Genomic DNA, 16,501 nt, shown 5'->3' with positions numbered 1-16,501 from the left:
AATTAATCTCCCATTCACTCCAATATGAATAAAATGTCAACTTCAAATTCTTCCTTCAATATTTATTTTAAGGCTAATTGCTGTCCTTGACTTCAATAAATGTTTTCAGGACAATTGTACTTTATCAAAGTCTTGCCTTCCAACTCTCAATGCTGAGGCATCCATACCTTTGTTATTTTAAGCTTTAATCTCTGCAACAATAAAGGCATGGCTTTATCTGTACTTTTCATAAGTAGCTGTAACTTCATTAATAAAAGAAGAGACAATAATCTACAGTAGAGAATCACAATTTTTAAAATATCACTTTTTCAGCTGTTTTTCTTACACTGATATTTTTGTAATTTTTTAAAAAAAATATGATCAGGACTGCTTCTGTCTGAGAAGTTCTAATGAGGTGTCATTCAGTAATGGTTGTTCTTCATTATGGAAATAAGAAAAAATAATTTAGCTATTCATGACAAAAGTACAACCAGTGTGACAGACAACAATTCCTGTTCTCTCTATTGTTACAAGATATGTGGCCTCATGTGACATTCTTATCTGAACCAATAAGAGATGTCAAGTGTGGCAGGTTTGCATGAGAAATGTAGACTAAAAGGGACATTAAATTTTGTTAGAGCAGTTTATATTTAATACAAGAGCAAAAATCTGTTTTGACAAAAACAATATTTTGCCCAAATGCCACAAGGTGGCTCTATTTACTGCTTATCTTGCACATTTGCTCAATGAATCAGTAGCAGATTTGGATGACTTTCTGAATCTGGAGATATATTTAGCCCAATACACTATCTCTTCTGAATTATAGCAATAGCACTTAGACTTATATACCACCCACAGTCATGATATATTAATGGAGAATGTCTTAATTTTTCACTATTACAAGTGAAAACTACTACTTGTTTAAAAATAAATGATTTAATGGTCTATTCACATTCTGAATATAGTGCAAAATAATCTGCACTTACCTTTGGAATAGCTTTTATTAGGAAGTAAGTGTTCTGACAATACAGAACTTTAATTCTGTTTAAAGTTAAAATAAACAATTGCTAATATTGTAATACAGGAATAATCAGCTATGGCATTCTCTAAGCTAGAACAATTTTACTCTTGTGGCAATAATGTGGAAGTATAAGAGTTCTTCGCCTGAATATCAGCTTCCATAGTGCCAAAGGTGCTTTTTCAGGAGGCAACTGGACTTGCTTGTTTTTTCTTTTGAAGACGTTTGGATTCTTATCTACTATCCTGTCAGAGCTTAAGAAGCTGCCTGAATGAGAAGCAAAACATCTTCAAAAGAAAAAACAAGAAACTCCAGCTGCCTCCAGAAAAAAGCACCTTTGGGATAACCATGACCTGGATGACTGAGAATCTCTACAGACTAACAGCTTCTATACAAATAGTCAAATTCTTTAATTAACACAACAATTTTAATTGTTGAGTGTATTCAATCAGGCCGATGCATGTATGTATAATACATTTTTAAAAGATTGAGGGTATATTTAAATTTGAGAAATGTGTGGTTTGGATTTTCAACTATGAAAACAATCTTTCTGTTGAGTTCTGGTGAAACTGCAATCAGATTATCTTGGATAATATCAAGGATGTGTATCTGGCTATTGGTTCCATGTGATCTAAGGGCAATTGCTTGTATGATTAAAAACAGAAATTAAGTTCTATTGGGATGAGGACAATAAGGTTATATTATTTTTTTTAGAGCTGTTGTATAGATAATGCAAACATGAGAAGGATGGCTCCCACAAATGCAAGTCAGATCCAGAGGCACACATAAACACTATCTAGTTTGATGAAAGTATTTGAATACATTTCCAGGATTCTTTTCAATCTGAGTCTAAATATTAGTCAACAATATGAGATGAGTACAGAAAATGGCAATTAAGTTTGGGATATATTAAATAAGGAATACTGTGTATAGCTCTGGGTGCAACACTTGGGCAAATTGGAGTAGATTCAGAAGGCGTTGCCTCAAATAGCTTCAGAGGGAAGCAATTATGATCAAGAATTTAGGACTGGAAACTAAATTCTCTGAGAAAAAAATAAAGCTAAGTATATTTAACCCTGAGTAGAGAAAACTAAGCAACATATGTCAACATACTTTTCAAGCATCTGAAAAGTTACCTTGGCCATAATCAGTTTTCTCTCTGCCATTCTGAGCTACAAGGCATTGAATGCTTTTTTCTAAACTACAGCTAAATTTTAGGAAGAGATTTCTAGCAAGAAGAATATTTTGACAGTTGAATCAATTACCTAGGGAAATGGTAATGAGCCACATTTCATGAATTAATTCAAAGAGAAACATCTCTTGGGGATATTTTAATTTATATTCCTGCATGGAATAGACTTAGAGTTTTAAATTCACATTTCAAAGCTCTGGTTTTAGTAATCATTGCCTGCCTAACTCCTAAATCCCATCATTTAAACATATGTACAGGTAGGTGACAATTAGTGCAAGTTCAAATAGTAAAATATTTAATTTAACACGAACTATAAATTGATACTAGGTCACATTGAATAAAAACCAAAATTCAGTTAATGTGTGGCTAACTTAGCACCATGCATAATTGAGGGTGGTACATGCCCAACTGCAGCTGGGGTTTTAAATGCTAAAGATTTTTGTGCAAAATGGAGAAAAGGAAGGTTCAGTTAAAAAAAAGTTCAAAAAAAAGAATAGGCTCAGTTTGAAGAACTAGCACAGAATATTAACAGGTACACTTTATCCTCTTTTTTTTGTTATACAGTATTTCATTAAAAAGATATACAAGGTTAACTTTACAATGTTCTTTGGCTCTGGAACCAATTATTTCCCCCCCCATAGAAATATTACTTCAAACAGTGCAAATTCAACTAATATGATTATTTCATGGAATTGATTAACCACCCTAATCATGATCTGTCTCTATAACATAACTGAATCAATTACCTGCTTAGAATAACTTCATTGGCCTTCATTTAAATGAGAGCTCTTCAGCCATTTGGAGGGATCAATTACCGTCTTTCCCCATGTATAAGCACCCCTTTTGTATAAGCCACCCCCCCAATTTTTGGACTGTGAAGTTTTGAAAAAAATATTTTATTAGAGAAACAAGTTATGAAGAAAGAAAATTTACAAAGAAACAAAATTCGACGTCTAGATCTACAACTTCGGTCATGACGCGAAAGCGGTGCGGGCGACGCTAGCAATCTACGCATCGGAACGAGAGTAGGAGCGAAGCATTCAGGCCGATGCCTAGCGTATGCATTTCTATCGCGTACTCGCACTCGTAATCGTATCATCACGTACAATTTTTACAAAAAAGTATAGCATACTGCTGGAAAACCAGTTTATTCCTACTTTATTATTTTATGCATTTTTCATGTATAAAAAGTGTACCTGCTTTGTATATGCCACCCCCCTACTTTTTGGGCTTGAAAATTTTGGAAAAAAGGGGTGGCTTATACATGGGGAAATACAGTATCCATTATGAGTTTCACCACTGTGAACTCTAGTGCTGTCAAATAGCTGAGTTTTGAAACATTTTATGGAAATGCAAAGCACACATTTACCAAAGCAAACTGATAACGGTTGATGTCTAATACAGACATACTGCTGCTGCCCCAAAACACAAGCTGTGAGTACCTCCAAGCTTCACCCCTGCAAACTCTAGTGCTGTCAAACAACTGATTAGGGCACTAAGTATAGCTTTGCAATCTGCTATGATTTTTAATGTACCAATATGGCCTTTTCTCTTCCACAAGTTGTACAGGTCTGATCTAAACCTTGTATACGAGAGGAAAACATTGAACTGTTTTTCCTTCTCTGTTTAAATACAGAATACAGGTAGTCCTAGACTTACAACAGTTCATTTAGTGACTGTTCGAAGTTACAACATCACTGAAAAAAGTGACGATCATTTTTCACACTTACGATTGGTGCAGTATCCCCATGGACACATGATTTACATTCAGCTGTTTGACAACTGACTCACATTTCTGATGGTTGCAGTGTCCTGGAATCATGTGATTCCCTTTTGTGACCTTCTGAGAAGCAAAGTCAATGGGGAAAGCAGATTCACTTAACAACCAAGTTACTAACAACTGCAGTGATTCACTTAACAAATGTGGCCAAAAAAGTCATAAAATGGGACAAAACTCATTTAACAAATTTCTCAGCAACACAAATTTTGGGCTCAATTATGGTTGTAAGTTGAGGACTGCCTATATTTTTAACAATGCTTCAACTTCAAACTATACAGTATAAATGCAAGCAATTATCCTTGAAAGGTGTTGACCTTATATAACAACAGTATAAATTGAATGTAATATTTTGCAGGTAACAAAACCAAAATGTGTTTTCCAAGTGTCTTATCAATGAGTTATAATAGACAGTGTACAGCAGGGGTGTCAAACTTGATTTCATTGAGGGCTGTACCAGGGTTGTGTTTGACTTTGGGGGGGCATGGGGGCGTGTGGCCAGCTCGACATCACTTGTGTTGGGGGCGCCTGTGGTGGCTCAAGCACTCTGCCAGCAAAAATGGGCTCCCAAATTCCGTTTCCGGCTGTGATGGCCTCCTGCAACCCTCTGCCAGCGAAAATGGCCCACCCAAGTTCTGTTTTCACTGCAGAAGCATTGCAAGCTAGTCCTTCACTGTTTTTAGGTCGGCTCCACGGCCCAGATCTAAGCACCCCATGGGCCAGATTCAACCCATGGGCCTTGAGTTTGACACCCTTGGTGTACAGTATCTGTTCCTTTTGTGGTAATAAGAGGGAAATTTCTGGGTCTTGCAATTTGTCCATATATTGTATGTGTGCATTTAAAAAATAGCTTATATTCTCTCTGTAATTTTCAGATGATAAAAGAATTAGAATGACAGTCCCTTTATTTATTTAATTTTTTTAAAAACAATTTTATTGTTTTTTTAACAAACAAACAAACAAACAAAACATAAAAGCATCAGCTCTCATTCATACTTATATACAAACAGTGTGTCGGTTGGTTCATCAGTTTTGTGCATTCATTTCGTAGTCACAATTACAATTACATTACATAATAACTCTTATTATCAATCCAAACTTATATATCCTCATATCATTATTGAAAAAAAAAAAAGATTTGACTATACTTTTATTCAATCATGCCTTATGAGATAACTATAATTTAAGTAGTTTATTCTATAACAAATCATATAATCATACCAATTCTATCCTAAGAAAAAAGAAAAAAAAACATTTTATAAATGTAATGTCAAATAACAAAAGAAAAAAGAAAAGTAAAGTCAATAATATTCCTTATTGCCTAACATTCTAAATATTCTATTTTTGTATTTCATCATCCAGCCATTGATAGAAAAGGTCCCAAATTGTATAAAATTGTTTATCTTCTTGCTCTCTAATTTCAAATGTCAATCTACTCATCTCAGCACATTCCAATATTTTCTTAATAACTTCTTCCTGCAATAGAATTTTGTCATTTTTCCAATTTTTTGCAAATACAATTCTAGCCGCAGTTAATACATTTACAATCAAATATTTCAAATATTTACTATAAACATCTGGTAAGATTCCCAATAAGAAAAGCTCCGGTTTCAAATCTATATGCTTCTTTGTCATTTTTTCCAACCACATGCGGATTTTAGTCCAGTATTTTCTAGCATCCTCACAAGTCCACCACATATGGTAATATGAACCAGGTTTCTGATGACATTTCCAACATTTTTCCGATTTGTTCTTGAACATTCTTGCTATCCTTGTCGGGGGAAAATGCCACCTGTAAAACATCTTATACAGATTTTCTTTATAGGCTGTGGACATTGTCAGTTTATAATTTTGCGACCATAATTTCTGCCATTTCTCTAAGTCAATCCTTTATTTTTTTAACTAGTCAAACTGATTCAGAATATTACACTGGAACATGATTCCTTTGCAAATTATCTAAGAGGCACCTGGCTATACCAACTGAAATACTATCACACTGCTTTAAGTGAGCATTGGCCAAATTGTATATTAAATAGGATTTGAAGTCATTATGACAATGGATATTTATTCAATAAATATGAATTTATTGCACAGCTTAATGGGCAAAAAACCCTCAAAATATTTTTCTACATAAAAAGCATTGCTCCTTCACTTTCCAAGCTTTAATATTTTGTTACTTTAAAAATTAGCATTTCATGTAGCAATCCAACCAACTTTGCAATTAGCATTTGTTTGCCATTTTGTGAAATTGTATTTATTGCTTCTATTTCTCATTTAAAGCTTACTGTTCTTTTCTGTTGATCTGGAAGAATTGTCACATGGCTTTAAAAAAAACCAAGTAGCGTAGCCTTGAAGCAGGGATCTATCACTTTATGAATTTTCACATTCTTGTTTGCCTAACTTTTTCTTTTAAATATAGTACTTTTAAGCTACAGAATTGCTTTCCTAATCTGGCATGCAACATCCTTTTATCAAAAAAGTGGTAAACGTTATTTTATTACAGTACATTACTACAAAATTAACTTTTATGCATTCTGGATAAATGTCTGAATTAATTCTAAATGAAGAAATCATTTATAGATGGCTGGTTTTTTAAAAAAAATCTGAGTCAGGGGTGTCAAACTCATGTCATCATGGCGTGATGACATGTGATGTATCGAGACTTTTTTCCCCTTTGCTAAACCAGTCATGGGTGTGGCCAGTGCACCTCTGGGAGTTTGACAGCCCTGATCTGAGTCATTCTATGATATTGAGCATGTTGGTCCAGAGCAAAGATCTATCCACACCATCATCCTGTTTCTGCCAAAGCAGCAAAGCAATCGTATTCATTGTCCATATGGGATTGGCAAATAACATCTTCTACAAATATCATAACACGGGTGCAGGTTCTATTATGATAAATACTACAGAGCTACTGACGAAGCTTTGGATGATTTAGTCATTTCAATACATCAATTTTATATATTGCTAATTCCATAGATAATAAAACTTCAGAAATGTCCTTTCTTAGCTGTTTCTTACTTTCCAGTAGTACTGCTTATGCTTACGCTCTTCCCAAAGTTTCTCCTGAGCATTTGTTTCTAAACAGAATGATTTGCATTCAGCTTCTTCAACCAGTCTGCAACCTGCTTCCTTCATAGCCTGGCATTGTCTGTCCTGCCTGCCAAGTATCCTGCTTCTTTCCAGCTCTTACTGCCAGAAACATACAGCTGTTCCTCTCTTCAAGTCTTGAGTCATGTATTTCAGTACTTTTCTAATGCTGTTTTATTTTCTCTTGTTGTTTTCTGTTTCATTTTATTGTTTAATTTCTTGTTTCATTTTTTTCTTCAAGTATTGGTCTCCTACCTACCTAGTATATATCTGAAAGAAAGGTGATCCTGAATTTAAGACCCTCCATATCAAAAGAAGGATAGAGAAAAGTCTTGAATAGTATACAGATTCTTCTATTTCTTAACTCCAGTTAAAAACCAAGCATAGAAGTCCTCATAAATAAATCTGGGTTGTGGATTTGTTTATACAGTGTATTTGTAGTTTGTGTGTGTGTGTGTGTGTGTGTGTGTGTGTGTGTGTGTGTGTGTGCAACCCCTCCCCCATCCATAAATAAATATAATTTCTAGAATCCACACTCCCAAAACACTCAGGAGAAAAAACAAATTAGTACATGCTATTTTATTTTCAATCTTTAATTTGGTTTCAAAATTTAGAAATGTTTCAAAAGTTTGAAAAGAGTAAAATAACTCAAATGCTCTTTTAAAAATGTAGAATAATATTATTTTGTAATTACAAATATTGATTTATAATCTGAATATTTTGAGTATCTGTACTCTATCCTCTGTGTAAAAAGAGGAAAGAAAAGAATTATCTCTTAAATGAAATGCAAAATACATTTCTGCCCTTGAAGAAGCTGCTATTTTCACCAGCAAAGGAAAACGGATTTAGTGCCTAATTTGCTTATGGTCTTCTCTTTTGCTAATATCAATCTTAAATCAATCTAAAGAAGACATCCAGACACAGGTAACAGTAGTTAAATCAGACACACAACCAGTTGGGCCAAAAACTAATTTGTTAACAGATTTGAAAGAGAAGCAGGTTTGTTTGATAATTGAGGCTTGCTAGAGGAAGCTGAAGGGAGCATTAACTCAAAAGATTCAGTTATAACATATGGATGAATGAATGGTGAACTGGACCTTCTTAGGAAAGCGGATGGAGTTTGCAGAATATACTTACTATCTGTAACCAAAAGACAATTGTTAAGAGTTATTGAGTTTCTAATTTGTAGGACAATCTATTGAACAAGTGCTGTGGAGATATTCTCAATCAGTCTTGTAAACTTGTAATTTTGAGGAGTGAGATGCAGTTGTTTGGAAAGATCATAGTTATAATTTAAAAAAAAACACAGATGGTCAATGGAAGAAGTTATTTTTACTGTTAAGTATCAATCAATGGTATTTAATTCTAGACTGATCAGAGATAATGGTAGCAGTAGGTTTATGGGAGATTAGAAGCCATTTGTGGACTTTCTGTGAGTTAAATACAATAGATCATTAACAAAGGGCTCTGAAGCTTAGCATTGTTGGGATTACTGATTCCTTTTTTTTACAGTAACTAAATGATAGGTCAAATTGGTTGATTGATAATAGATTTTCACATTTGTAGTATTTTAATTTTATATCGTAATATAGCAAATTTAAATGTAGAAATGTAGAAATTGTGGACCTGTTTAGAAGAGATAAAAAAATTGTTGAAATATATTTATCGGTATTCAACCCATGGGGGACATTTTATTTGTATGTTTGATACTTTGTTTTATACACATTTTTGTCTTCAGGGTTGGGTTTGGGTTTTCTTTGGTATTTTAACTTTGGAAATAAATTTAAATTTTTTTTTATGGCAGATAACCAAGTATCCTGGCTGATAAAACCCTGCTTTAAAAGCTGTAGAAAGTGACCATATCAGAGTTGTGCATGTATTGTTTCTCTTCCACTGGTTTCTTCTGACAGTATCTTTGCCTAAGACGAGCTAAAAATATAGTTAGCCAGCTCTTTTGGTTGGATAGAGTTACAAAAGAGAGACCTCTGAAATATTCTGACAAGTGTTGCCAGAATAAGGAGTTGCTTTTGTGGTTGTTTATATTTCAACAGCTAAAATAACTGCATATTAAGTGTTTAAAAGTTAGTATAGAATCTACTGGGGGGCAATGCTCATCTTACTGTAATGATTTATAATAGGAATATAATAGCACCTTTTCAGAGTAACAAATTTTATTAAATGGCCTAAACTTTTGTGAACTGAAGCTGACTTCATCAGATGCATGGAGTGGTTACAATTTAAGCAGAGATCAGGCAAAGTGGGAAAGAAAAGACAGTTATGAGGGTTACAGATGAGGCAAATTAGAACTATCTCCTCAATTAGCGATTAGTCTTCTGAAGTACCCTCATGCAGTTCAATATCTGTGATTTTGGCAGTATGTTGTTCTAACAAGCCTGATGTAGTTTCTTTGTTCCCAAAGAGCACCTTCGAGATCTGTGTAATCAAAGATTAGCGATTAAAAACCTCTGATATTACTTTGTCCTTGTTTTAACTCTTGATGTTAAGCTTATTCCCATTATCTTGGACAAGGTTTGGCCTGCCTATCCTATATAGAAACCGGAGGGGCACTGCTGACAGATGATGGCACATATTACATTAGAGCACAGGTGTCAAACTTGCGGCATCACGTCGTCATGTGACATTTCATGATTTTTTTTCCCTTTGCAGAACACGGGTGGGTGTGGCCTGTGCGTGACACATCCGGCCTGCGGGCTGCCAGTTTGATAGCCCTGCATTAGAAGAAAAGTACTGACGGAATTTTTTATTCTCCTGTGCCTTCTAGTTGAGGTCTGTCATAGCACTTTTGGAATAAATGTGAAAGCAAATAGGCATATGGGTTTGTCTCAGGATCTTGAAAGAATGGGGAAAAGGACAGGGGCATTCTAACACAAATTCGTGTTATTTATTTTGGCTTCAATCATTTCTACTAGCCAATCCGTTCAACAGATCTACGTTTTGCCCCTTACACTTGCCTCAGCAAGCCTTGCATCTTTATGCTAGAATTTTGTAAGCAAGTGAGGACACTTGGACACTTGGTAGATGATTTTTATGGTTTATGTTTGCTTATTGTGGTTGTACTTCTATGTTATTGTTATTTGTATATATTACAGAATTTTGACCTGAAGTGACTGAATTTTGTACTTTATTAAATAATTAAATATCATTCATAGACTGAACTATGCTAATACAGAGTTTAATTTCACCAATAGAAGAATTAGGATCACAGTTACTTAGAGTTTTATTGTATTACAGCATACGTACCTTTTTGTGAGATAACAATATAGCTTGGAACTGAAAAGTATTTGGCAGGAATGGAGTGAGGTAACCTTCTAGAAAGCCCACAAATATTGCCTTGAGTTCCAGAGTGGAAGCAAACTATAAAGTATTATATCAAGTAACTACATATTCTAATTTCTGGGTCTCCAGGTACTGAGGTGTTATCTATTAAAAGCAACTTGAGTTACTAACAATTCATAAATCTTAGTTCCATAGTAGACCAAATTGATACAATGCCTTGTAAAAACCGGAGAATATGAACACAAATACCACTTAGCAAGGAATGTTGAGATTCTAGTGTCATTTCTTTCTTTTGAGAAAGTTTCTGATTTTGTTTTAATAGTTCCGGTGGCCCTGAAAACAATACCATTAGGTGAAGGAGCTCCTGCCAAGGATATTTTTCTTGTTTGATTAAAAGGAAAGGGATGAAATTAATAGTACTCCACTATTGTTGAAAGAAACCAATTTACCCAGAAGAAAGCCTTCAACTTCAAATTTGGAATAAGGGAAAACACTTTTGTATTATTGGGAAGAAAACTGTTTTGTATGACTTAGCTGTGAAATACATGTTTTGGTGCTAGATAATCAAAATTCCTCTATCCCAGGAGTCTCCAACCTTTCCGGCTCTGGGGACCAGCAGTGGCAGCCGTGGGTGGTGGCAGCGGGGTGGTGGTGCGCATGTGGAGCTTTGTGCGCTGCCTCACCGCTTGCATGGCTCGGTTTCCAGCAGATCATGGATCAGCAGCGGTTCACAGATCAAGGTTCAGGGACCCCTGGTCTAACCCAATCTGATTGAAAGGCAGTCCTTTAAGTACTGAAGAAGAGTGATGAACGTCCAGAAGTAGATTTGAAGGTGATGTTACCATTGTTTAGGGAACCAAAACTGTACCATTCTAACCTCAGTTACTGCCTTATTGCTTATCACTTTTTATTATTTTGCTGTTTAAATTTATGCACATCTGTTATTTAATTTTGTGTTTCATTAACTTATTTTAGTTGTCTACATGCCTTTTTATATTATCAATTTAAAATTTGATCTGACTATAAATAAAATATGCAGCATACACGATTCGTGGGCAGGATATCTATAGAGAAAGTTCTAGTCAGTGGTTGCAATGGGCAGAGAGCTCTGGCCTTTGTACACTTCATTATAGTCTTTCTGGGATTTGGGTCTTTTCCTCATCCTGATTAACATCTACATGAAACTACTAGGAGAGGCTCTATCCTGGTTTGCAGCGAGATATAAATTTGTGGAAGACAGTAATAGTGCATAGACTTATATACTGTGTCAGGGTTCCGACCAATGCCCTAATAAAATTAAGAGTCTCAAGCCATTCAGCAAGAAAAATCCAGTTGTTTATTAGGAGCGCCATGTTGGCACGACCTAGGTGAAGCCAGCTCTGACTTCACCCAATTCTCACCTTGCCTCTGATCTTGCTTCTCCCTCCTCCAGTATGTGTTCCATCACATTCCCCAATGAAGCAATTTCGCAGGTCGCAGAAGTCACTCCCTCCACAACAAGTGTTTTGTTGGTTGGTCAACAAGTGTTGACTGAGGTGTGAATTCCTTGGTGAGCTGCGAAGTGCAATTCCCCTCCCCACCCATAGCAACTTAGGAGCAGGTCAGGAAAGCTTCATGAGTTGACATTCGGCTTCCCTCACTTCCTGAAGGCAACCATTGTGTCGTTTTGCCCTCATCCTCACTGTCATAGCATTCTGGCGATTGGCCGTTGTCAGCTGGAGTTCCGCCCTTTATCTGAGTATGGAGGGACCTCTACAGACTGGAGGGGCTTTTGGGACTTGTTGGTGGCACGCCTGGGCCTTTGCTCCAGTTGTGCCCTGGGTGGTGGCTCTGGCTTAGGTTTTGGAGCTGGAGTTGTGCAAGCCAGTGCAAAGTGGCCTATCCTTCCGCATCTATAGCATTTCAACTGGCCTTAGGGGAGGGTTGGTCTTGGGTCCGGCTGGGTTGCTGCAGCATCCCATCGGCCAGGTAGTCTCCGATCTGGTTGTCCTGTTTGGGACCCAGTTGTTTTTGCATGTCATTGGTGTGCAAACTGCAGCCAATCTTCATGGCTACTCAAAACCAGTCAGAGTCAGTTGGGAATGTCCTGATAGATGGTGGCTTGGCTAACTTGCTTGTCGAGGCTTTCTCTGAAAAAATGGACTAGAAGCTTCTCCGGCCAGGGCAGTAGCTTTCTCTTCTGAACTGATAGATGTATTCTTTAATAGGCTGCCCTCTCTGCTTTAAATTTGAAATTCATCCTTCACATATTGATCCTCCTCCTCCTCTTCAAATCTGCACACATTGGTGCGCAAATCGCAGTCAATCTTTATGGCTACTCAAAACCAGTCAGTGTCAGTTGGGAATGTCCTGACAGATGGTGCCTTGGCTAATTTGCTTGTCTAGGCTTTCTCTGAAAAAATGGACTATTAGGAGAGCCAGGGAGGTAGCTTTCTCTTCTGAACTCATAGATATATTCTTTAATAGGCCGCCCTCTCTGCTTTAAATTCGATACTCAACCTCTGCATGTTGATCCTCCTCTACCTCCTCAAATCTGGTTTCCAGCTTTTGCAGGAATGCGTTGACATCCTGCAGTTGGGGGGGATCCATCCTATGGAGTGCTGCTAGCCATTCCTTTGCTTCTTCCTCTAATCCCATGGTGATGGTGTTCACCATGCTCTATACAATGGGTCAAGGTGTCCATAGCAATCGAAATGGACTCCCATGGAGTCAAAGAATAGAGTAAGCTGATCTGGGTCCCCATCAAACTTCCCTCTGGATCTGGGCAGCTCGTTCAACACTGCCAGCGTAAACAGCGTACGGGGGGGGGGGTTCAAAAATTATCCTCATGGTGCCTAGAAAACAACCTGCACCTAAACATCAAGACAAAGGAGATGGTGTTAGACTTCCGGAAGAAGATAGAGGAACCCACCCCACTTTACATCAAGGGGGGTTGTGTGGAGAGTTTCCTCCTTTAAATTCCTGGGAGTCTACATCAGTGAAGATCTTACCCGGAAAATCAACACAACCCGGAACAGAAAATAACTTCATGTCAACATAGTATGATAGACTTTTGGGGCCGGCGCATTGTGCAACAAGGTCATATAGTGTAATAAGATTGGGACTAGGTTAGAGACTTCTGTCCTCACTGAGTTGTGTTGGGGGTGGGGGTGCATGAAGGGAGGCTCAGCCAATCTCATTGTACATATGTTGCAATCTGACAATAAAGGTAATAATGATGATGATGCCACTCTGTCCTGTTGGGCCCCATCTGCCTGCGCTTGGTGTGCTTGGTGGTCTACATCAGCTCTAGCTTATGGAGATGGGTCCGGGCCTCCCCCTTGAGTGGGTAGTTTGTGGTGGTGGGAAGCCACTGGCGGCAGCCTCACTCAATTTTCTTCTGGCGGGTGGAGAGAAAGGTCTGTATTCTTGTCTGCCTGCCCATTTGAGGGTGGGTAGATGTGCGAGGGCGCCCCAGGCTCGCTCTGTTGTCATCTCCAGCTGAAACTTAGGGCTGGCTAATTGGAGCTTAGTGGGTTGGATTTGGCTTCTATTTCTGTCCAGGAGTTTGATCGCAGCCCCCATCTCTTTTCCCCTTTCTTTTGGGTGGTATGACTGCCCCTCATCTTGAAGGATAGCTCAGTCGAATTCTAAGGATTTTGGGGTTCTGACATGTTCCCACTCCTTCACCCACTTCCTAGTTTGCTTATGGGCTGCCCCAAATGACAGGAGCTAGAGTAGTGGAATTTGGCCCTGGCTGCTTTGGGGATATTTTTCCACCAATACTCATCCCTTTCTGCTTCAGCCGCTGAGGCAAGGATCCCGGATGTCTTGGTTTCCAAGGTCAGAGACAGCTGCACTTGGGTTCTGACTGGGATGCTGGTTCCTGGAATTCCCTGGATGGGAGTAGGATTTGCCTCCTGGGTTGCCAGGAGCAGACTTTCTTAGGAGATTCCGCCCTCTGCCATGGTGGCCTGAGTTTCTCTCCATGCACCCCAGGTCTTGGAGAGCATGTGGAGAGTCAGGGCCTCAGGAATCCCAGTTGTTTTTGGTTAGTTTTGGGAGACCTGGCTTGATATCAGTGTTCTGACCAATGCCCTAATAAAATTAAGAGTCTCAAGCCATTCAGCAAGAAAAATCCAGTTGTTTATTAGGAGCACCATGTCGACACGACCTAGGTAAAGCCAGCTCTGACTACACCCAGTTCAGTGTCAACCTTGAGCCTGGTGAAATTCAAATTGCCAAATTGTAGGCAGCCAACAGTCAGCAGAACTAGCCTGCAGATACCCAGTTTTATAGCGCCACTCTAGATTGAATGGGGTTATGCCTGATGTCTTGAAGGTATTAGGATCTGGAGGGAGAGGTCAGACTGTAATGGGAAAAAAGAATAACCTTGAGAAATGGGAGAAAGAGCTGTAGTTAAGACAAAAGAAATCTGAGTCCAGGGCAGAAATGTAATTTGGGAAAGCATTTCAGACTGGACTCTCCCTAGCTCTCATGAGGATAAAAGGAGGGAGGAGGAAAGCATATTCAGACTTGCAAGTTTGTTAGTGTAGCCTTATAATAAAAATAGTATTACCATTCACAACTTTGCTTTTCTAGTCTGGTCTACCTTGAAGGCCAGACATGAATCTTGCAAGTCTGAATACACTTGTAATGTAGTGCTGCACATTGACCAGGCCCATTTTGCTTGTACGCAGCCTAAAGTACATGAGTATTTTAGTTAGTTTAATTAATTACTGGCACAAATTTTATGTTTTACCTAGTCTTTTATCTATAATGCAATTATTTCACTGTTTAGCTCTTTGGATCAGATCTACCAGGTAATGTTCCCAGCAGACTTGATTACTTTCCGGATCCTTGTCCTGATGATACCGTCCTTGCAGTTTTAATGCAGAATAGGTTAAAAAAAAAGCAATTGGTGGAGTCCCCTAGGTTTGTTTTCTCTACTTTGAATGTCATGAACCAGCTTGGGAGAAAAAACTATCACAAATCATATACGTATATACATACATACGTGCATATTTTGGGACATACATATGTTGGGACAGCTCAAATGGCAGGTCAGAGGAAAAGAGGACCAGAGAATGAAGTGTGTATGGAGGGAGGGAGGGAGAGAATCAAGAACAAGTGATATAGACAAAAAAAGAGGAACACAGAATTGGGGAAAGAACTTTCTCTTGTATAATCCTGCATTTGTGACCTCTCAACTGGACTAGGTTTGGATGTGAATTTAGTGTGGGATTTGTTTTTGTTTGTTTTTTTGATAAAAGGACCTAACAGAGATAAGAGATATAGAAAAAGGTTTTAAGGAACATTGCCCTGAGCGAGGCTCTTCTTGCCTGTGACCTGTGAGCTGGATAATTTCTGAACAGGCACTCTAACACACTTTTCAGGAACACTGAATCCATGTCCAAAAATAGCATAGCTGATAGTAATGCAGGCAAAGAAGAGAAAAATGGAGGTGAAGTGGGTAGAATGACAGACAAAAAGTGATGGGAGCATCACGGAGCAAGAGGTTCAGCAAAAGAGATACAGGTGGTCCTCAACCTATGACCACAATTGAGCCCAAAATTTCTGTTTTTAAGTAAGACATTTGTTAAATGAGTTTTGCCCGATTTTATGACCTGTCTTGCCTCAATTATTAAGCAAATCACAATTGATAAGTTAGTAAGTTGGTTATTAAATGAATCTGGTTTCCCTATTGACTTTGCTGGTCAGAAGGTCGCAAAAGGGGATCACGCTACCTTGGGACACCGCAACGGTCATAAATATGAACCAATTGCCAAGCATCTGAATTTTGATCACATGACCCTAGGGATGCTGCAATGGTCATGTCAAAAATGGTCATAAATCGATTTTTTCAGTGCCGTTATAACTTTGACTGGTCATTAAACAAACTGTTGTAAGTCGAGGACTATCTGTACAACACAAGACAGCAAGGGAATGTGTGACAGCCAGAATAACTTCAAACTGAAACAGATCAAGAAATATTTAAACTGCCACCACAGTCGGCTGGGAATGACATGAACATAGTAAGGACATGTCATGTAAAAATACCAGCTCCAAACAAACCACCCATCAGTTATCAATTCTACACCTAAATTTAGGAGTTCACATGCTGGGTAAGTTATGAAGAGTGATGGCCCCTTGCATTTAGATGAGCTAC

This window comes from Pseudonaja textilis, chromosome 4 (assembly GCF_049901715.1).
Source record: "Pseudonaja textilis isolate UNSWEBS1 chromosome 4, rPseTex1.2, whole genome shotgun sequence".
In the NCBI taxonomy this organism is placed as follows: Eukaryota; Metazoa; Chordata; class Lepidosauria; order Squamata; family Elapidae; genus Pseudonaja; species Pseudonaja textilis.
The sequence above is the reverse complement of the archived record's forward strand: the minus strand, read 5'-3'. Positions refer to the sequence as shown.